Source organism: Danio rerio, chromosome 22, assembly GCF_049306965.1.
Source record: "Danio rerio strain Tuebingen ecotype United States chromosome 22, GRCz12tu, whole genome shotgun sequence".
NCBI lineage: Eukaryota > Metazoa > Chordata > Actinopteri > Cypriniformes > Danionidae > Danio > Danio rerio.
This window is the reverse complement of record NC_133197.1, coordinates 34,399,712-34,423,347: the sequence shown is the minus strand read 5'-3', so window position 1 is coordinate 34,423,347 and position 23,636 is coordinate 34,399,712. Positions and strand designations below refer to the sequence as shown.

At 35.5% G+C, this 23,636-nt stretch overlaps 1 protein-coding gene across 13 annotated transcripts in view; it reads left to right on the top strand.

The window, feature by feature from the left end:
• The window catches only part of pcbp4 (poly(rC) binding protein 4), a 204,275-nt gene that overhangs the window by 19,654 nt on the left and 160,985 nt on the right, over window positions 1-23,636 (top strand).

Below are 23,636 nucleotides of genomic sequence, written 5' to 3'. Positions count from 1 at the left end.
TTAATTCCAACAACTTTTCCCCTATAGTCCAAATATTTACATTTCAATGCGAAAACAAGATAATTTCACTCACCCTACTGGCAGATTATTTAGCTTATTTTAAGAAATTTATTCTTAATTTTGACTCATTTTTTCTGAAGGTAAAACAAAACATCTGAAAATAAACGCTTTTTCGAAGTAGGAGCTAGATTAAAATATGAGCATAGATGAAGAGGAGGGTGAGGGTTTGTCTCGTCGACTGGAAATTGACCTTATTTATTAATGCGTTCCTGGTCCTGGTTATTGGTTTTCTGAAGTAACTACACTCAAAAGAAACAAAGATGAGTTGAAACAACTCAATGTTTTAGGTTTTTTGGAACAGCTTAACTGTTTCATGTTTATTTCACTAAAATTCATAAAAGCCATCAAGTTAATTTCACCAATTTGTGTTAAGGCAACATAAAGAAAGTGTGTGGAACCCCAGGTTTGACTGTAAATAGCATTTTTAAAATACATATTTATTATTAAAAGCATCCCAAATGTAGGGCCGGAGAGATATGACTTGCTATACACTGCAAAAAATGCTTTTCTTACTTAGATTTTTTTGTCTTGTTTCTAGTCCAAATATCTAAAAGTTCCTAAATCAAGAAGAATTTTCTAAACAAGCAAAACATATTGCCTTGTTTTGAGAAATATTATGCCAATATTAAGTCAGTTTTTCCTTAAAACAAGCAAAATAATCTGCCAATGGGGGAAGCAAAATAATCTTACGTCAAAAGAAAAAACAAGATTAATTTGCTTACCCAATTAACAGATTATTTTGCTTGTTTTAAGGAAAAACTGACTAAGATTTCTCAAAACAAGGCAATATGTTTTGCTTGTCTAAAAAATGCTTCTTGATATAAGAAATTTTAGATATTTAGACTAGAAACAAGACTAAAAATCTAAGCAAGAAAAGCATTTTTTGCAGTGTATGAGTGATGACACAACTGCATATAAGAGTCATACGCTGTATTTTTGCTCCTGAAGACACCTGCGTTGGCTTTTTCTACATTAAAATGTTAATATATTAAACTACATAAAACCTACATAAAAATTACTGCATTGTACAATAGACTTTTTTTTTGTTTGTTTTACGATCAAATGTTTCTCAAATGTTGTATTTTAGAGCACAACAATAACAGTGCATTGCTGAAGTAGGCTTCTTCTACATTCAGACACATTCATATGTTTTGAACTGTATGACAATTATGGATGCAACAATGATAGATTTTAGTTGTACGAATATATAGTCGGAAGAATAACCATGATTTCCCGGTTATCACGTCTAATGTAAATTCAAGGTTTATATTAGGTAAGTTATTTAGAATAACTGTTGTTGCCATCTGCGTAAATACATACAGTACATAATCATTTTAATAATAATTCGTCTAACATATCTTTTGTTTACATTGCACTGAAAGGCGTGCACAACTCTCGCTGTGAGATGTTTTCTACTGCGTGCGCCCGGAAAGCCTCAAGCGCGTCGCTCCACTTGTGCGTGCATATTGTTATATATTCTTACATTAGAAAAAACAAACTTGCAAAAGGAAAAGACGTGAAATGGGAATGGCCGCTGCTGTAGTTCATCCATGTGCATGCGTATTAGCCTCAGTGTACCTGGTGAACTTTAAAGTAGCGCACAGTTGGCAACTTGGCATAACTTTGTTAAACTGCAGCAGTTTTGTTTCGTTCCGTGCGGCTTAAAGTAGGCTTTACGATTGATTAACTGATGTATTAAAGTGCAGCTAATAGTAAAATCGGCTAATTGTTGCTTCATTATTAACGATATCAGTGCATTGTACAAAAGACCTTTTATACAAACACATCCAAAGGTTTTTCGGCTGCTTGCGCCATTCGCTTATGGTGACTCACGCTCTGTGCAGCCTTCAACTGCAGCTCGTGCTATATTGATCAGACGCACTTCATTTCATAACTATAGCAGCCGTTTTTCGACTGAACTAAATTTATTTTTGATGTCTTGGTCACACTGTTTGGAGGGGCAGAACAAATTGCCTTTGGGGCCGCCAATTAAATAGCCCTGCTCTTATGTTTATTTTGTGCTGTCGCAAAATACATTATTTATGGTAATACTTGTTCATCATTTGAATTATTTGGATGAAATGTTGTTTACAATTTGCTTCTTATGGTAATATTTTATGATGTGCCTTATATTTCTACATATGTAATGAAGTGTTTGCCCTGAATTTGTACCCAAATGTGTTGCATATGAATGATTAAATGTATGTATATTCTTAAAATTCTTTAAAACTTTTTATATATATATATATATATATATATATATATATATATATATATATATATATATATATATATATATATATATATATATATATATATATATACATCTTTTAAACTTTAAATCTGTAGTGTCATATCGCATGGCTATCAGCCAATCAGATTTGAGAACCAGACAGAACTGTTGTATAAATGAGCAATATTACACGAGTAGCAGTGCGATATCCCTGTATATCGGCACTGGTGGGAGGCGTGCGTTGCCTAAAGCCTGGTTTATACTTCTGCGTCAAGTGACCGGTGTAACTCACGGCGCAGGCAATGCCGACCAATCACAGAGCTTGCGCTACGCATTGTTGTGACGTGTAGTTACATTTTTTTGAGAGGTGCACGTCAGCGACGCCGACGGCCACGGCGAAGTGCTATGCGTCAGCGCCGTAGCATACGCCGGCGTTTGACGCAGAAGTATAAATCAGCCTTTAGTGCCCCCACCAGTGCCGATATACAGCCATACCTCACTGCTACGAGTGTGATATTGCGTTTATACAACCGTTTGACGGCATAATTGTGTATATAAAAACAAAATCAAACATGGAGAGTCTCAAAAACCCTTTTGTATGAGGAACTACTTTCTTCCGGATTCAAATCATAAGCTGACAGTTAAACAGTTGAGCGTGCATCTTTTAAACTTTAGAGCTTTAGTGTCTGCTTTTTGCTTGTTGTATGTGGGCGGAGTAATACACAAAGGGTAAAGAGGCTGTAGGAGTTCTGATATTGCAGAATATTGCACAGCTATAAGCCAATCAGATTTGAGAACCAAACAGAACTGTTGTATAAATATATATAGCAGTGGGTAGCACAACCATCTCACAGCAGGCTGGTTCGGCTGGGTTTCCTCCAGGTTCTCCGGTTTCCCCCACAGACCAAACACATGCACTATAGGGGAATTGGGTAGACTAAATTGACCATAGTGTATGTGTGTGAAGTGTGTGGATGTATCCCAGGGATGGGTTGCCGCTGGAAGGGTTTATGATGTGTCTTATATTTCTACATATGTAATGAAGTGTTTGCCCTGAATTTGTACCTAAATGTGTTGCATATGAATGAGTACATGTATGTATATTCTTAAAATTCTTTAAATCTTTATTAATATATATTTATATATATATATATATATATAAAGGGACAAAGCCAAAAAGAAAATGAATGAATGAACATGTATTATATTATATACAGGGTGACAGGGTGGCTTAGTGGTTAGCACTGTCGCATCACAGCAAGAAGGTCGCTGGTTCGAGTCCAGGCTGGGTCAGTTGGCATTTCTGTTTGGAGTTTGTATTTTACAATTGTATTTTTTTAACATTTATCAAAACATCTAGCTGACTATTTGGTAACATAGTTGTTTGAAGGATTGTATTTGCAAATTAAAACATTAGAAATGACAGTTAATGTGTATTTTGGGGACTGCACTGCAATCTTTAAATCAAGTTTTTTTCTTTTAAATAATCATCAAATTACTTTTTTTTTTTCTAAGTATGCCATACAACTTAGTTTACAAGCTCTTTTTTGTCTTAGATGCCTGTCCTTGGTGTCATTTAAGCTATATGTATCTAAATTATGTCTAAATAAATAAAAAGTAGTTCAAACATGCACTCTATAATCCATTATCATTGCCAAACATGGTCAAACTGGACTACCTTTTCAATATTTTGACCATGTACAGAACGTCATCTTTATTTCCGGAGCACAAGCAACCTCAGCTGCCCAAAGTGCTCCGCAGAGTTATACAAGTAAAAAAGAGAGAGGGAAGAAAGGATAAATAATAGTCATATAAATAAATAAAAGCAAAGATCCTCACACATTATTTACATTCAAAAGCACAAGGGTTTTTATGCTTTGATATGAATTCAGTTCAGAGTCCAGGCAGAGCTGATAGTAGCTGATAGTAGCAGACTGTTCCATAGCTTTGGACCAACTACTGCAAAAGATCTGCCTTCTATGTGCTGCAGGCTAGATCGCTGTATCAACAAGAGGTGAGCGTCTTGGGATCTGAGTGACCTAGTCAGATTATAAGAGGGGAGCATGTCCATAAGATACCCTAGGGCTAGATTATAGCAAGCTTTGTAAACAAATAACAGAATTTTAAAGTCAGTACAGAAAAGTTATGTTAAAGGGGTCCTATTATGCCCCTTTTTACAAGATGTAAAATAAGTCTCTGATGTCTCTAGAGTGGGTATGTGAAGTTCCAGCTCTAAATACAACATAATAATGTTTTATAGCTCTTTGAAACTGTCTCTTTCAGGCTTTGACCAGAATTGAGTCATTTCTGTTGCTTTAAATTCAAATGAGATTGTGCTCTTATTACAAAAGAGGGCGGAGCTACAAATGCTTGTGTGTCAGCAAAGAGGCAGATTCAAAAACAGGACTAATGTACTATGATAATTAGGAAGAGATTGTCACTAGTGGGCGGCCGGGGCTTCCCCCCTCTAATGACATGTAAAACGTAAGGATATCAAAGTGTTTCTGCAGACTGTTTTCATCAAGTGTGATTTAGAGCTGCACAATTAATCGTTAAAAGATCACGATCTCGATTCGACCCCCCTAGACCAGGGGTTCCCAAACTTTTCAGCCCGCGACCCCTAAAATAACAATGCCAGTGGCTCGCGACCCCCAATATCCTCTGAGGTGGTTATAAGTACAGAAACTTTGCATGCAATGGCGCACACACACCAATAGACCAAAGTCTATTCTTCGTAGATGTTTTTTTTATGTATGTTAGGGCTTTAAAACCAGAAAACTTAACCTGGTCATCAATCTGTTGCATCTGAAGCTATTGCTGTGTATTTAATATAATGTAATTACCCCAGCGATCGCAATCCAATAGAACTAGTAACTATAAGCTACTATAGTAACTATATACAGTAGTATATAGTGACTATAAATGACTATTTTTTTCTTTTCAGTAGGTTATGGATAAAATATGGTAATTCTTATGGTTTAATAAAAATAAATAGATTTTTGGAAATCACCAGGCAACCCCCCTTCATTGTCCCACGACCCCTCGGGGGGTCCCGACCCCCACTTTGAGAACCACTGCCCTAGACGATCTTAATCTAGCATTTTTACGATTCTGTCAATCATAGTTTCAAGTTCAGGAGAGAAGAAAAGGCGGCTGCACGAGTCTTTTCATTGTTTCACATACGTTGCTCAGTGACATTGACACCTCCAAATGATTTTGAACGAGTCACATACTGTATTTATAAGGTATAATTCACGTAAAAATGTCATTTTTGTCTTAATATAATGATATTTTCGCGATCGGGAAATCACACGTGACATGAGCTGCTGACCGTGAGCAGTTACCACAGAGAGGGCGCGCGCGCTCTCTACTTAATAATAGACACGCGTGGCTACTTTAGTGAACAGAACCTGCATATGTTGCGAGTAACAGGTAATACAGTTGTAAATAATATTCAGTTTGTGGCACAGAGTGATCGTTTGGGAGCCGCGCGCGAAGTATGAACAAGCATTTATCAGTCAAAATGAAACAGAAAGTGTGCGCTTCATTTAAATGATCATATCGCATTTTAGAGATATGATTACGACAAGCATTTGATATGTTTTTTCTTTCATTGCGAACCCACAGTTCTGCATGAAAATAAATGTTTACAATGTCAGTATAACTACTCTAGCCTATATATTGTTGAATATAATCTGATTATGGCAAATGTCTGATTTTACCAGTGAATAAAATTGTCTAATATGACCGATTGCGAGCATTTATCTCAAACATAATCAACATCAGAATTATTATAAGTAGAATAGAGTTATTTATAGAAACCAGTAGACCTACACATAATATTATTATCGATGTTGTGCCATATGTTTGTTTTTACCATACCTTTATTTTACATCGACAGAATCCTGAGAAAATGTGATCTTTATTTTAAGCAAAAAAATCGCGATTCTCATTTTAGCCAGAATCGTGCAGCTCTAGTGTGATTATAAACAATCAAATGAATACGTGTTTACCATTAGTAACTGCTTATATTCACAGACATTTGCCAAACAACTTCGTTTAAACCTCTTATATAAAAGATTTTTGCATAATAGGTCCCCTTGACATAAGTTTGAATGATGGCACAACTTCCATTTCTGGGCAGTGTATACCCATAATACGCAGACGACTTGTTGGATTGGCCATTGCAAATGTGAATGCCAGGTCGAATTACACGGAGCGGCCAAGGCGAGACGCCACAATCGAGCAGCCATGGAAGAAGCCCTTCCACTTAATCGAGTTGTACAAGATCATGCTCCACTAATTCACTAATGCGCAACTTTTTAAGTAAGATCTAGGTCAAATAGAAAGAAAGAAAACTTCCAGACTGCCTGTTATTTTAAATGAGCCGCAACTCCCCCACACCCCATGCATTATTCGGCTTCTCCCGCTCAAGCATGGGCGCACAATTATGTCAAGTGATGCCTTGGCTTGAACAAGTGCCTGAATGGTTCACTTGGTCGTAAAGAAGATCGGAGAAGCACTCAACTGCTTTATTATTTAATACCCATCATCTGCTTGTTTCCGAGACTGGAGCCCTACCCCATCTCCAGAGTTTAGATGAGGTGCGTTTGCTTGTGCAATCTAAAGGCAAGACTCTCGCTGTTAGTCGAAAGGGAACGAACAATGTTGTGTCCTGTAGGCCCAAACAGTTCTAGTTGTCATAATTAGGGAATCCGAGGTGATTGCGTAAAAGGGCGAGAAGGAGGTAGAGGAATGGGGGCTCACATTCTGGACGGGTTGGTATTGTAAATGAGGTCAAACTGATATGGGTAATGCATGAAGAGGGAGACGCTGCTTGATGATTGTACCTCATCGTGTTGAAAGTTGAAGACATGTGTAAGTACTTCTGTTACAGATCTTCATGGACCGACTTTGCATTAGGTGTTGGTACTTACATTAAGGTCTGTGTGAACTGTAAGTTGCTGAGCCTTTTTGATTCAGTATCTTGGTGTACTTACTTGAAACTGAATATTGAGTAGGGGGTGTGACTTTCCATTTTGTGCATTATTAAACTGTAGCAAAGTAACATTAAGAGGGGAGTGGTTAAAATGATTGTCAAACCGATGTCAACAGAGAAGAACCGCCACTCCAAATGCGGAAGCAAATGGCCAGATTTTGATTGAAGATTACAAGAAAATTTTTTAGTTTACAGATTAATTGTTCGTCTAAAGTGAAACATTCTTCATTCATCATCGGAACACAAACAAAGATATTTTCAATGAAAATTGAGGGATCCCTCATTCTCCGTAGACGGCAATTGTCACGAGACATTGTAAGTGCAGAAAAAAACATTGTCAAATCATTCCATGTGATTTCATTGGTTCAGTCTAGGGCTGGGCGATTTTTCAGATTTTTTCAATTAATTCGAATTTACGTTGTAAGACGATTTAATTTTGAATCAAATCGAGAAATCGCGATTTTTAAAAAAATATATTTAATACATTATAAAGGCACCAATGCGCTTTGGTTCACTCTCTGTATGAAGCAGGAAGCACACCAGAAGCGCCTCTCGGCGACGCGCCGCGCAGCACTACGCAGCGCCATGGATTTTAGAATTCTAAACAGGTTTCTATACACACACCGGCGCCGCCCAGCCTCAATTCATGATTCGATTCAGAGGTGAGGGACTGTAGCAGTGAAAATGAAAGTACCCGCCCCCATGACGTCGGTTATCGGACCTAGTTGAAAACCAGACAAATCAGGCTGCACAATACAGAGAGTGGAGCAAAGCACATCAAATGATCAGTATTTAAAAGGGGAAAAAAGAAAAATAGATTAAATATATTATTTTATATTAGACACACATCTGGTACTTGTATTGGCTCCTGCTATACGTTCACAACTTCACACATTGGGTTAAAATAGGCTTTACAGTTTCCATGTCCTTTTCTTCCACTGTATCTTTTTAAGAAAAAGGCAGCAGCATTACAACCTGTCATTCAATCAGAAGAAGACAAAGTCAAAGCCGAGCTGACAGCCAATCTTTCCTAGGCTCAGCAAAACTTGCAAAAAATACCTTTGTATTCCTGCAACTGCAATATTTACACAAATATTTCTTATTTAAATCTTCTGCAACGATATTTAGTTCGTGGATTTGTTTTACATTTATTTACACCTTGAACAATTTTTGTATGACATGGCCATTAAAAATACAATGATACTTAACCAGATGGGTTTTTAAGTTACTTATAAAGAGAATGTTCCTTCAGTCATGTTGTTGTAATGTTTTGAGAAAACTAGTAACAATAATAAAAAAATAAGAAATCGAGAATCGGTCAAACTTTATAAAAAACCTAGATTATTTTTTTTGCTAAATCGCCCAGCCCTAGTAATCATTTGAAGCCCCAATAACAATTTTGTACACCAGAAACAACAAAAAAACGTCAGAAGAAATAGGCAAGCAACATCATATTTGCAGTTTTTAAGTGCATGAAAAAAGCTTTAGGATTGCATCTAAAATATCCTAATTGGTCTTCTGAAGATCAACAGAGGTCTCAGGGGATTGGAACAACATGAGGATGAGTAATTAATAATCTTATTTTCATTTTTGGGGGAAATAATCTTTGAAGGTTAGGGGTTGTATTTTGATGTTTAGATTCATATTTTTGCCTGGCAGGTGAGAAATATAAAATAACTCCAGCCATATCTTGTTAGTAAAGTCTGCAAGTAGGGTGTGCCTTTGAGCTGAGCTTGGAAGTAACTCCCAAGCAACTACCCAGAACAATCTTGCAATACACTGTGGCAGTTAGTTTTGCTCAGAATATACAGCATCATTGTTTACTTGCCAAACAGTACCGCTCATTTTTTTCCCACCATCATCTTTGCGTGTTTTGCCCAACAACAACTGTCGTATGTCTCTCCAAGAAAAACAAGAAAAATAAGCTCTTGTTCGGGAGACAATTTCCCCTAAGTCAAATAAATAACAATGGCGAAGAAGCTGCCATAATGGAGGCTCACATGTCATGAGGAATGCTCCTAAGGCGGCGCAAGAGGGGGGTGTTATGGTGTGTGGGCGCATGCATGCACGTCTTTATCCTCAAACACGTCAGAATGATTCATACGATGACAGAGCAGCCACTGTGCCGGCCCCGCCATCGCTTCCCCGCTCACAAGTGGCTGCTTTGTGCCTCCATCAACATCGGTACAGAGATGGCAGGACACGACGAGCAGGACCCATTCAGCGAGAGATGCCCACTCTCTCTGAATCTGACCGGTCTGAGACTGACGAGAAGGAGGAGGAAAAGCAGTCTTGCCAAGTCGGCAGGCAGCATCCATTCCCATCCTGAATTTAATATCCTAATGTGCTCTTGGAATCGCAGATCTAATAAGGAAAGAGATGGAGAGGAAGGAAGGGAGGGAGGGAGGGAAAGAAAGAGGGTGGCCCTTTTCAATAATGAAAACTGGGCAGAAATCTCTCAAGCAGCGAGAGAGAGAGAGGCCTACCATAAATTAGCGAGTCAGGAAGTGACACGCACGTCTCCAAAAGCTCTCGGAAATGCCAATATCTGGACTTATTTGTAGTGCGAAGATGCGGCAGTTGCAATCCCGAGCAGTAAAAGGGCTTTGCAGGGTGGAAAATTCAAGACTGAAGCATTGCTGACTGTGAACCTCAATCCAGCCGCTGTAAAAGAAACAGCCGACTGCTCAACTATATCTCCCTCTCCATCACCCTTGCCTTTGTCCCATCTATTTTCGTACACTTCAGGGTTTTGATTGTTGCTCCACAGCACAAAATTGCCATTTTTTAAAACACATTTTTCACACCCTAGACTTGAACAAACTGGCCTCAACTGCAATGCTGAGAGCAGAGGTGGGTTGGGATCAAGTAAAGACCGGCCATGTCCCAAATGGCACCCTAAACCCTCGCAATCTTCGTCTGCGTCTACGGTTTTGTGACTTAATGTCACTCTGACTGTAAGGCAAACAGTTTGGCAGACATGCGCATGGCATGGAAGCCGCAAAGGGGGCACTCACAAGCACCCACATGAAGGCTCAAATAATGACACACATAATGGACACATATACGTGCCTGCTATGTTAAGTCCGCAAGACCACAAGTGCCTTAGAAGTGTGCCACTTGGGATTGCGCCAAATCAGAAACCAAAGGAGGGTTATGTCTGTGACCAGAAGAGGGTTATGTCCTAGTAAAGGCAGAGACGGTTGAGAATAACTAGAGACAGACTCTGTCCCAAATGACACTCAGAACCCTTGTGGTCAACACATTTGCAACTTAATGCCATTGTTAGGTACGTCTGTGGTGCAATCAGTGGTGCATTGTAGAAACAAAGGGTCCACTAACACACGCACCCAAATGAGGGCTAAAATGACAAACTGGACACTGTATAGTCCTGTGGATTTACACACAAACACAGTCGCCATTGTGCGTCTGCAAGACTGTACATGCTACAGAATTGTACCATTTTGGGATTGGGCGACAGGTACTGAAAGAATGTTACGTCTAATGCTGAGTTCAGAATTCAGTATTAATGTGAGTAATTTACATACAAAGTCAATGCAAATGGGTGAATTAGCATTGTGTGATGTGATTGACGCTAAATTAGGCATGATTGTGTATATATCGTGAAAATTTTAATAATTCAGCTCAATAATTGGTGTGAGGTGAAAAACATTCCCAACTAGAGTAAGTGATGCAGTGTGGTGCATGGTATTGAACATCAGCTCATTCTGAAAACGTAGCTCTATATGCATTTCTGGAGATTATGAATTATGTAGCCAGAGGTACATATGGTTGCATTTTGTTTTTAAAATAAACGATACGGGGCGGTATGACTCCGTTCCTTTTTACCCTTATCAGCTGACCACTTACCTTATTGTGGACGACTTTTCCACTGTTACCAGTTTGGCCAGTAGCTCGCAGCGCATCTCAGCGGACTTGTGACATGGAGCGTAGTTGACCACGACGACATGGTTTGAGTCGGTTCTAAGCAGGTAAACAAAAACAAAAGATAATAGAAACAAGTAAACAACAGGGTGAGGATGTGGTAAAATCTGAAAAAGGGGTAAAAATCAGGCTACCGCAAGGACTTTTGTTTTTCTGGATTGCTTTTGAAAACACAATTGGTTGGGTTTACGGAAGGGGGTGTTGGGGATATTGGTCACTCACTCAGTCAGTCAGTCAGTCAGTCAGTCGACAGCGGCCTTTGGTGGATTTATGCAAGAAGAGAAGAGCAAATTTGAGATATGAAAAGGCATACACAGCGGCCTCCGGTGGATTTATACGTAACATCGACATTGTCGATTTTCAAATTCGTGTTACTTAAGTAAAAAATAATTGATGATAAGCTGTTGAATGATTAGAAAATAATGCATACTTGAGGAGATTATTCAACCACCGCACAAAACAAGGTGACTTTTACACCTCAGATGTGCATTATTTTCTAATAATTCAGTGGACAGAAGTAAACTATTCCGCATATATTACACTTATCACACCTAAAGTCACTGTTCAGATGTTATATTTCAGACATTTCTCATTTTTTGGTCCTCTTTCTGCTACTGTAGGATATACAGCAGGCACATACTATTATAAAACCTTAATATTAGATTAGATTTAGGTCAGGTGAGAAAAATTCTATGTCTAGTTAGCATCTAAGGACAATGTTATTTTGACGTCCAATAATGACATCGGATGACATTGATATTTGGTTGATTTTAGGTTGTGTCAGAAAATACAAAATCCAACATTGAGCCAACATCTTAAACCGACATCATATTGACCTCAAATTCTAATATTTATTCGTCAGGTATGGCAAATCAAAATCCAACATCTGATAGATGTCATAGTGGTAACGTCCTCACAACGTCAAGCTGTAACATCATTAGACGTTGATAATTGGTTGGATGTTGGACATTGACGTCAACCGTTGGATCAACCCTATTTTCATTCCCAAACAAAATGCAACGTCCCTGCAACGTTGGGGTACAACGTCAATCTGACATCTTGTTGACGTCTTGTGTCCGCTGGGCAGTTTTCCCGTCCGATGCCTGTTTTGATTAGACTTTTTACTGTTGTAGCTTTGAAATAACCAAAGTCCACTTTAGGAAAGTCATTTCACTCGGCGGCCATCTTTGAAACGCATCTCTGACAGTGTGCTCGGGCATTCTGTTTGAATGGGGCATCTCAAATTCTCCAAAAATGCTTGTCAAGGTTACTATAGAGTTTCATGTTAGTAATAACCAATCAAATTAAACAGCAGCCGTCTCTTTAGTGTCATTTCTAAACGTTCGAATCACACAAAATCTGCAGAAACTCACGTCTGGACCAAGCCGCTCTTCTGGAGAATCGTCAGTCAATAGTGAACGATGATTGGCTCCTGTACTAGAAGGCGGGGCTTCGTTCGCCATGTTGACCGTTAGACTTTTCCCCATTTAAAACTACACAAGAGACATGTCGTGTGTATTTGATAGTCCTTGAAATAACCGATATAATTCGGCGTAGTGATATAGAACTGTAATGCACTCAAAATCTGCCTGGAACTACTTTAGCTGTGCATTTAAATGAAGATAATCACACACTCTGTAGTACTGGGACATAAAAGCAAACAATTATATCTCCTGAGCTATAAAAGAATAACTTTGAGTAATGAAATCTCTCTCCCTCAATCTCCGTCTTGTTTTCTCTTGAATATACATGTCTGTGCTGGTAATTACTGCACAGATCTCTCTGTTATGTAGCGCAGAGGATGCGGTGTCAGTATGAATTAAGGATGAGACAGCCCTGCAGCTGACGTCTGCGCTCGTTTTTGAAGATATAATCATCCACCCTCGTGGCTCCACCAGCACTCGTTTCCATCCCCACCCACTCTTTACGCCAAAATACAAGCTAATCGCTATTATTAGCCCGTTACATTTCTGCACAATAAATCGATTAAGCTGACCTAGTTTTATTGGGGGGGGCTTTATAAACGGGACAAGATTTAAAAGAGGTTTAGCGTCTCCCATGCTGGTGGGATGATGGGACTGTCATGGCGCTCCAGCTTAGTTTTAGCAGCAGGCATCTAGTAGTTGTAGGATCAAGGCCCTTTCCCTGCGCCGTCCTCGGAAATAGTCTAATTCTCTTTCCTGGAATAGGGAAATAAATCTCGGTACAAGACAGGCATGAGCGCATGCTGCGGTGGATTGGACGGGACAGTTACCGTATATATGCTCATTTCGTCTATTGTAGATTTGTTTCTTGTTGTAGTGTATTCTCGGAAAATAAACTGTGCAAATCAGATTGAAAGACATCAAGTTTTTGACTTGTTTCTTGTCCGAATATTAAAAAAAAAAAATCTTAAATCAAGAGACATTTTCTTGACAAAGAAAAACTCACTTTAATTAAGTGAGTTTGTCCTTAATAAGCTAAATATATATATATATATATTGCTTTGAAAAAATGTAACTTCATAACGTTTATTCAGTGCCGTTTAAATATTTATGCTAAAGTTGAAACAAAAAAAAGCATGATTACAATGCTTCTGGATCGTTAAGTTATTTTAAATATTATACATTTTTATAGATAGTTAATTTTATTAATAGATTTGCTAATGCCATTTCAATGTATGTGCGATGTTGTTAAAATACCTATCAATGTTTATAAAATGTTTCGAGAGATTTACATTTGAAATTTGCTAACGTCGTTAAATATTTAACGCCATTGAAATACGACATGAATTTTTACATTGCTGTAATGTTGTTTACATTATAAAACATTGTAATAAATAAACAACATCATTAGAACGTTGTTGTTAAAATATTTACTAAAATAAGTATGTAATGTTTATTAAACACTGCGAGAAATTTGTTAACGCCACTTCAGTGTTTCTATAATGTTGCAGAAATAATTATGAGAACGTTTATAAAATGTTGAGAACGGATAAAATTTGGTGACTTTATCACAGTTTTTCTAATTCTGTATGTTGTTTAAAACATTTCTGCAATGTTGTAGAAGTTTTGCTAACAACAAACTCTATTACACTGTTTTTGCAATGTTATGACAACATTTATTTTAGAAACCATTAAGGCATTATTACCTTTCAGGAGTTTAAAAATACTTAACTATTAATGTCAACATTTGACAACTACAAACCATATTACAACGTTTCTGCAATGTTATGACAAAGATAAAGAGAAAGGCATTATTACATTTCAGGACATTAAAATGATTACAATATTAATGACAACGTTTTTAAAATGTTGCAGAAGATTTGCTAACAGCAAACCTTATTACAACGTTTCTACAATGTAATGACAACATGCTTTTAAAAAAATAAAGACGTAGGATAAAGGCCTGATTACAATGCAGGAATTTAAATATTATTACAATATTAATGACAACGTTTAGAAAATGTTGCGAAAGATTTGCTTACAAACCTTTTTGCAATGTTTCTGCAGTGTTATGTCAACATTTAAATTTAAAAAGTATAAGTACAAAAGATAAAGGCATTATTACATTTCAGGGCTACCATTATATTACCATTTTAATGACAACGTTTATAAAACTTTGCAAAAGATTTACTAACAATGAACCTTATTACAAAATTTATGCAAAAACAACATTCATTTAAAAAATAAGCATTGGGATGTAAAATAAAAGCATTATAACGTTTCAAGATTTTAAATATTATAACTATATAATGACAAACTTTAAAAAATGTTGCCGAAAATTTGCCAACAACAAACCTTTTTACAACGTTTCTGCAATGTTGTGACAACATTTATTTTAAAAACCATGAAGACAAAGGATAAATGTGTTATTACATTTCAGGACTTTAACAAATATTACAATATTAATGACGTTTATAAAACGTTGTGAAAGATTTGCTTACAAACCTTTTTGCAACGTTTCTGCAATGTTATGTCAACATTTAAATGTAAAAAGTATATATACATATAATACATATAATAAAGGCATTATTACATTTCAGGGCTCAAAAATATTACAATAATAATGACAAAGTTTATAAAATGTTGCAGGAAATTTGCCAACAACAAACCTTTTTACAACGTTTCTGCAATGTTGTGACAACATTTATTTAAAAAAAGAATGAAGACGTAGGATAGAAGCCTGAGTACATTTCAGGACTTTAACATTAATTACAATATTAATGACAACGTTTAGAAAATGTTGCAGAAGATTTACTAACAAACCTTTTTGCAACGTTTCTGCATTGTTATGTCAACATTTATATGTAAAAAGAATGAGGACATATAATAAAGGCATTATTACATTTCAGGGCTTTAAAAAATATGCCAATAATAATGAAAACGTTTATAAAATGTTGCAGGAAATTTGCCAACAACAAACCTTTTTACAAAGTTTCTGCAATGTTGTGACAACATTTATTTAAAAAAAGAATGAAGACGTAGGATAGAAGCCTGAGTACATTTAAGGACTTTAACATTAATTACAATATTATTGACATGCATTCATTCATTTTCTTGTCGGCTTAGTCCCTTTTATTCCTCTGGGGTCGCCACAGCGGAATGAACCGCCAACTTACCAAGCAAGTTTTTACGCAGCGGATGCCCTTCCAGCTGCAACCCATCTCTGGGAAAATATTAATGACAACGTTTAGAAAATGTTGCAGAAGATTTACTAACAAACCCTTTTGCAACGTTTCTGCAATGTTATGACAACATTCATTTAAAAATGAGCATAAAGACATTAAGACATTAGTACATTTCAGGACTGTAAATATTATTGCAATATTATTGATAAACTTTATAAAATGTTGCTGACAACATTTGACAACAAACCTTTTCACAACGTTCCCGCAACGTAATGACAACATTGGTTTAAAAATAAGTATAAAGGCGCGAGAATAAAGGCCTGATTTCATTTAAACACACACTCTTACACCATCGTTCTCTCTTGGCCCACATGTTTTCATAAAGCATGGTTGATGTTTTTTCGTGAGGAGAACAGTGGCGATGTAACTCCGGGGTGAAAGAGCTGGCACACATGCATATGAGCAGGCACTTTTATTTTTACCCACTCTTCGCTCCAGTGTTTGTGTTGCTCTGCGGCATGCGGCATTTCTTTAACTCGGCACTGAGCTGCTTATCATTCTAGAGGCTGGTTAGCTCTCGCTGGCTTTGATCAAACCCTGTTTCTAGACACGCGTGCCTGTTCTCCACTTGCCCATTAACTCCACATATATCCCAGAATCCCTCTCTTCTCTTTGGCCTGTGTTTGTGAAGGAATGTCATAGGTGGTTATGAGTGGGTGAGAAGTGGCGAGCTCTTGGAGGCTTCCCTCACCCCACGCTGAGCCGTTTGTTTTGCTGGCGTGACAGTAGCAAACCGCTAACCGTTGCTAAAAGTGGCCTGCTTTTCCTAGCACTGGCTAATCTCACTTAGTTTCGCCAAGCTGCTAGTTTCCACAAGGCTAGCTCTTGAATAACAACGCTGACATTTAAGTTTTAACAAACTCTCACACAAATACTATAGTAATTTATTGTAAATACTACAGTGTTTTTGAACCATAATACAGTGTAAAAAAGGCTGGGTTTCACACAATTCCTTCGTGTGGTTCCAACATTAACCTGTAAAATCAATCTTTTTTTTTTTTTTTTTTTTTTTTTTTACAAATTTAAGTGGATTGAATATATAACAATTGTCCCACCAAAAAAACTGAAGAATTGTGTTGGTTCAACTCATATTACATAAGTAGTTTGAACAAGCAGTGTATAGGAACATGTATTATAATGTACACGCACCGGCCACTTTATTAGGTACACATGTCTATCTGCTCGTTAATGCAAATTTCATATCAGCTAATTACATGGAGTAATACACAGCAACAAGCAGAAGACACTCTACAGTTTGTCAAATACTACTGCTGTTGGAAGACAATGTACTTTTGAGGCTTTCTAGGTGAGAATGTAGTTGTTTAGATTGCAGTTTATTTATAAGGATAGTGCCCATTTTAAATATTTAGAATTTCTGAGAGACGGCCATTACCCTGTCATACTGAGTAGACCAAGCGGCAACCTCCCGCTCTCCCTCAGGAAGCCAATACGGAAGTAACTAAAACTGCAATTCATCCGAAATTCCGCTAGTCCTGGTCGCTCCTGACTCCAAAACAGAGCAAATTTCAATTGAGCCCACTGTTAGAATGGCCAACTTTACAGCAGAAAAAAAGGTGTTTACAGCCTGGTACAAAAAAGATTTTGGTTAATACAGTTAATATTACCCTTTATGACAACTGTGAGGGGGGTGATTTTTTTTATAACTCATCCGTTTCCTTTCTATTAAGTTATATTAAGTTTGCATAATTAAGGGCGTGGCCACTTGATTGACAGCTAGGTCTCGTTGGTCGCCGTCACGTCACCTCAGCTGAATCCTGCAGATTAGCCACTGAACTCGGCATATTTATCGTATTTCTGCGTTGTTTTATGTGGTTTTACACAGTCAACTGCCTTTTGGACTTGTTTCCTACAATTATTAGATGGCATGGCATGCTGTGTGCACTTAATTGTGCTCACAAACCATTCACGTGGCCTCCGTTTCCCATGTGAGTAAAGTTATATACTTATATACCATTTCTATACATGTATTTGTTTTATTTAAGATCATTTATCGTTTATATTTATATTTAGAGCTGTAATGCACTCCAGAATCTGTCAGATTGATGAGCTGTAGGCTCTAGAACAGTCTGACTTCAATTCTGACTTCAACTGTATATATATATATATATATATATATATATATATATATATATATATATATATATATATATATATATATATATATATATATATACTTTTACGTTGCATGATTTTGGGTTCAATCTTTGTTTTTGATATTTTATAAACTAATTTATTTTAATCAATAATAGCTAAATAAGAATGAGTTCCATCAATCAATCAACCAATCAATCAAAACTAATAAAACAGCAAACATTAAAAACTGCACTGAAATGTATAGCAAACTCAAAACACAAAACGATGGTAGCCGTGATGACAATGATGTTTGATGTTTGAGGCGACAAATGCAGCGATGCTAGCTGCGACACAATACAGTTCATAATGCAGGACGGCAGCTTAATCATTGATGTTTTTGTTTGTGCGTAGGGAATTTTTGTTTTGTCTTTCTGGCTGTCGAGCGCTTAAAATATTTAACAAGGCTTGTTCTATTTTTGGATGAGAGCTCATTCTTCCCCTACTGTGTGCATGTGCGTGTGTGTGTGTGTGTGTGTGTGTGTGCGCGTGTGTGTGTGTGTGTGTGTGTGTGTGTGTGTGTGTGTGTGTGTGTGTTCCTATTGTGTTTTCTCTTTTCTAAGTACGCTACAATGACTTTTGAAATGCAGTTGGATGCAGTTTGAGATTGAGTTGGATGCTGCTTTGCCAAGAAGCAGCAGTAGAGAGAGAGAATGGCTTGAAGGTATACTGTGTTTACCTGTCGACTGCTGAAATGTGTTACTGGGTAGAGATTCTACATTTATACTACAGTATCTCAGTCATTCTGCTCTTACAAACACCCAACACCAAGCAGAGTTATTCTGTGATCATGATGTTTTGTCTGGAACTTCTTCTGTTTTTTTTTTTGATTGTTTGTTTGTTTGGTTGTTAAACAAGTTTGTAATGTGGTTGTTTATTGTTAAACACTTGGTTTTTATTTATTTATTTTTTATTTATTTTCATACATTCATTCATTCATTCATTCATTCATTTTTGTTTATTTATTTACAGTATTTATTTACTTTTATTTATTTATTTTTAAATTTATTTTCATTCATTCATTCATTTATTTTTATTTATTTATTTACTTTTATTTATTTATTTATTTATTTATTTATTTATTTATTTATTCATTACTTACTTTTAATTTTTTTGTTTGTTTATTTATTTATTTGTTAGTTTGTTTATTATGAATATTAATGCCAACGTCAATATTTTTCATTATAAACTGTATTATGTAGTATGCACTTTATTATAGGCATAATTTTATGATACTATTAAAATATTTATTTGTTTGTTTGTTTGTTATGAATAGTAATGCCAATGTGATTATTTTTATAAAAACTTCATGTAGTATATGCATTATTTTAAATATATTTTAGAATACTATTAGAATATTTGTGTGTTTGTTTATTATGAAAATGCCACGATCATAATTTTTCATCATAAACTGTATTATGTAGTATTTACATTATTATAAATATATTTTATAATAATATTATAATATTTATTTATTTGTTTATTTATTTATTTGTTTGTTTGTTTGTTTATATTAATAATAATGCCAACATCAAACGTTTTCATTGTAATCTGTATTATGTAGTATGCACATTATTAGAAATATAATTTTAGAATATTATTAGACATTTTATTAATTTATGTTTATATGTTTTTTTTGTTTATTATGAATAGTAATGCCAACTATTATTATTATTATTATTATTAAAGAATTATTGCCAAGATTATTTTTAATTCTAAACTGTAGTATATGCATTATTATAAATATTTTTGGATTACTATTAGAATATTTATTATGAATATTAATGCCAACGTCTATGTTTTTCTTTATAAACTGTATTGTGTAGTATGCACATTATTGTAAATATAATTTTAGAATATTATAAGAATAGTTATTTATTTATTGTTTATATATTTGTTTATTATGAATATTAATGCCAACTATTATTATTAACATTATTAATATTATTATTATTATTATTATTATTATTATTATTATTATTATTATTATTAAATAAATAATGCCAACAATATTTTTTCATTTTTAACTGTAGTATATGCATTATTATAAATATTTTTGATTACTATTAGAATATTTTTAAATTTTTTTATTTATTAATTTAAATACTTTGGGGTGCTGTTTATTTTAAAAATAGGTTTATGTTATAGCTAAAAAAAATTGATAAAAAAAGGTTATAATTTATGGTGCAAAATATAAAAACATTTGCTTTTTATTCATTTTTAGATATTTTTATCATGATTATTATTATTATTAACAACAACAACAGCAATAATTATAATTATGATGATGATGATGATGATGATGAAGATATTAATATTTTAGCAGCGATTTTTGCTTTAAATATATTCTTCATGCACACTGAAGAAGCTGGCAGGTGTCACCACTCACTAAGGACATGTAGCCTATCAGCATGCATGTTAATCACTTTCCATGCATCCTAGATCTGTCTATTTTTCACCTTTTGGTTCCCTCTTCCCCTCCTCTCCCCGCTGTGCGTCTGTCCATCACAATGACAGACAGATGGGATGCAGGGAGATCTTGCAAGGAAGTCTGCTGTTGTGACAGCCGGAAAGACCAAAGTCCTGTATTCTCTGACAAATCTTTGCCAGAAATAAAGAAAAAACAAAAAAAAACAAGCTAATTTAAAAGCAGATTCCGTTGCTAATGCTCTTAGCCTTGCAGCCCCGTCCAATCAGAGCTCAGCATGGTAGCGTTTGGTATGATTTCCCAACAGGCATAAAGATTGAATATGTGTTGGTTCGCTGTCAGTCGTCTTCATGATATTGATGTGAAGTCAATGCTTCTCGAAGGCTTATGTCTGGAGGTGTTCGATTATTAGATGGTCTAAAGGTTTCAAGCTTTGTTGAAGCAGCTTTATCCTCTGTTGTTTTGTTTTTTTTCCAAGTCACGCCTCTCGAATAACTAGGAGTGCTCTGATTGGTCAGTTAAATCAGTAAATTGTGCATCTAAAAATTAGCATAATGTCGACGTCTACATCACCAATCAAAAATTAGTGCAATGTCGAAAGTCTACATCATCAATTGAAATATTAACGTATTGTCGAACGTCTACATTACAAATTGAAATATTAGTGTAATGTCAAATGTCTACATTACAAATTGAAATATTAGGATAATGTCGAACGTCTACATCATAAATCTAAATATTACCATAATGTTCAATATTTACATTGCAAATCGAAATATTAGTGTAATGTTGAACATCTACATCACAAATCGAAATATTAGCATAATGTTGAATATTTATATTACAAATATAAATATTAGCATCGTGTTGAACATTTACATCACAAACCCAAATGCTACACCACAAATCAAAATATTAGTGTAATGTCTAATGTCTACACTAAAAATCTAAATATTGGCATAATGTCGAACGTCTACATTACGAATTGAAATATTAGGGTGATGTCGAACGTCTACATCACAAATCGAAATATTAGCATAATGTTGAATATTTATATTACAAATAGATATATTAATGTATTCCCAAAAGTACATCACAAATCGAAATATTAGCATCATGTCAAAATTTACATCACAAACCCAAATATTAGCATAATGTCAAACGTCTACATCACAAATAAAAATATTAGTGTAATATCTGACGTCTACATTACAAATTATAATATTAGCATAATGTCGAATGTCTACATTACAAATTGAAATATTAGCGTAATGTTGAACGTCTACATTACAAATTGAAATATTATCGTAATGTTGAATGTCTACATTACAAATTGAAATATTAACGTATTTTCAAAAGTCTACATCACAAACAAAATATTAGAATAATGTCGAATTTTTCATCACAAACTGAAATATTAGCATAATGTCGAACATTTACATCACAAATTGAAATATTAGCGTAATGTCATACGCATACATTAGAAATTGAAATACTATTCTAATGTTGAACGTCTACATTACAAATTGAAAAAATTACGTAACGTCGAACGTCTACATTACAAATCGAAATATTAGCGTAATGTTGAATGTCTACATAACAAATATAATACATAACGAAATATTAGCTTAATGTAGATGTTTAACATTATGCTAATATTTTACACTGCGATGTAGACATTTAACATTATGCTAATATTCGAAATTGTAATGTAAATGCTCAGCGTCGTGCAAATTTTTCCGATTGTGATATACAGTAAACATTCAGCATTGAGGTAGTTTCATAAATGGTGACGTAGATCTGTAATGTAGACGTTCAACATTATATTAATATTAAATTAAATTGTTACGTAGACGTTTATAATTATGCAAATATTTTAGTTTCTGACATAGACCTTTGTCATTTTGCTAATGTTTAAAATTGTGACACGTTAACATTTACCATTGTCAAAATTCCAAGTTGTAACGTAGACATCTGTGAAAGTAATCTATACTTTTATATGGCATTATGCTAATATTTAAATTTATGACATAGATATTCGACGCTATGCTAATATTTCAGCTTGTGACGTAGACTATTCTGAATTATGCTAATATTTTAAATTGTGACATTTAAAATTATGTTAGAATTTTAAGTTGTATCGTAGACATTTGTTGAAGTAATTTGTACTCTTGGATGGAGTTATGCTAATATTTCAAACTGTGACATTCAACATTATGCTAATTTGTCTAATTGTGGCGTAGACCTTCGGTATTATGTTATTATTTAAAATATTAACAAATGTAGAATAATGACTATTAAATTGACCAAATTCACCAGTTTTCCAACACCACCTGTAATTTAGCATCAGTGTATGACCCAGACGGCAACACTAGCATAGCAGCCAAACCCCATTCCTGCTAGTGTTTCCTCATTATCTTCACTGCGTGTTTTAAAACAAATGTCACCCATACGCATCCCCTCACACTGTAATAAGGTTTATTGCGACACACGCAGGTCCTTCAAACCAATCCTCTCAGTAGTATATCACGTCAAGCGTGACCACCAAACATGCTGTCTGGGATTAGACTCAAAGGTCATACGTCCCCAGTAAGCGTGCCGTTTATGGTGAGATGAAGGAGAGTGGTTTGAGGAATAGCTCTGAATACCTGCCACGACATGTGCCTCTCGACTGAAGAGCGGCGTGTAGGATTCTCCTCATGCCTCAAGTAGACAAGTGGCTTCAAATGGGGTTTCTCCACACATGGCTACCCAGAGCCAAACACAAAGACCGTGTTGTAGCTGCGAGATGGTTTCTCATTAGAGAGCTGGCTGTGTTGAGCAAGTTCTTTCACTTTAGCATTAGTGCTGAGATGTTCTACATTTTAAGATTTGGTTTTTGGATTACCGCCATGATGGATTATACAACTGCTGGTCGAGACATTTTAGATTGCTTGCTGCTTAGTGCCCTAGTTTCTTTCTGAGTCAGAAAAAAAACAAGACTTCCAATCACTTTTGTGCTGGCTGGAATGTTGTTTACTAGTAAATCGTCCTTTAAATGGAGTACTTTGGCTTTAAAGTGCCCCAATTATGCCAGCCTAAAGGGTCCTAGTTTTGTTTTGGAGACTCCTACAGTGGGTTTTCGTCCAATGACAAAACAAACACTAATTTA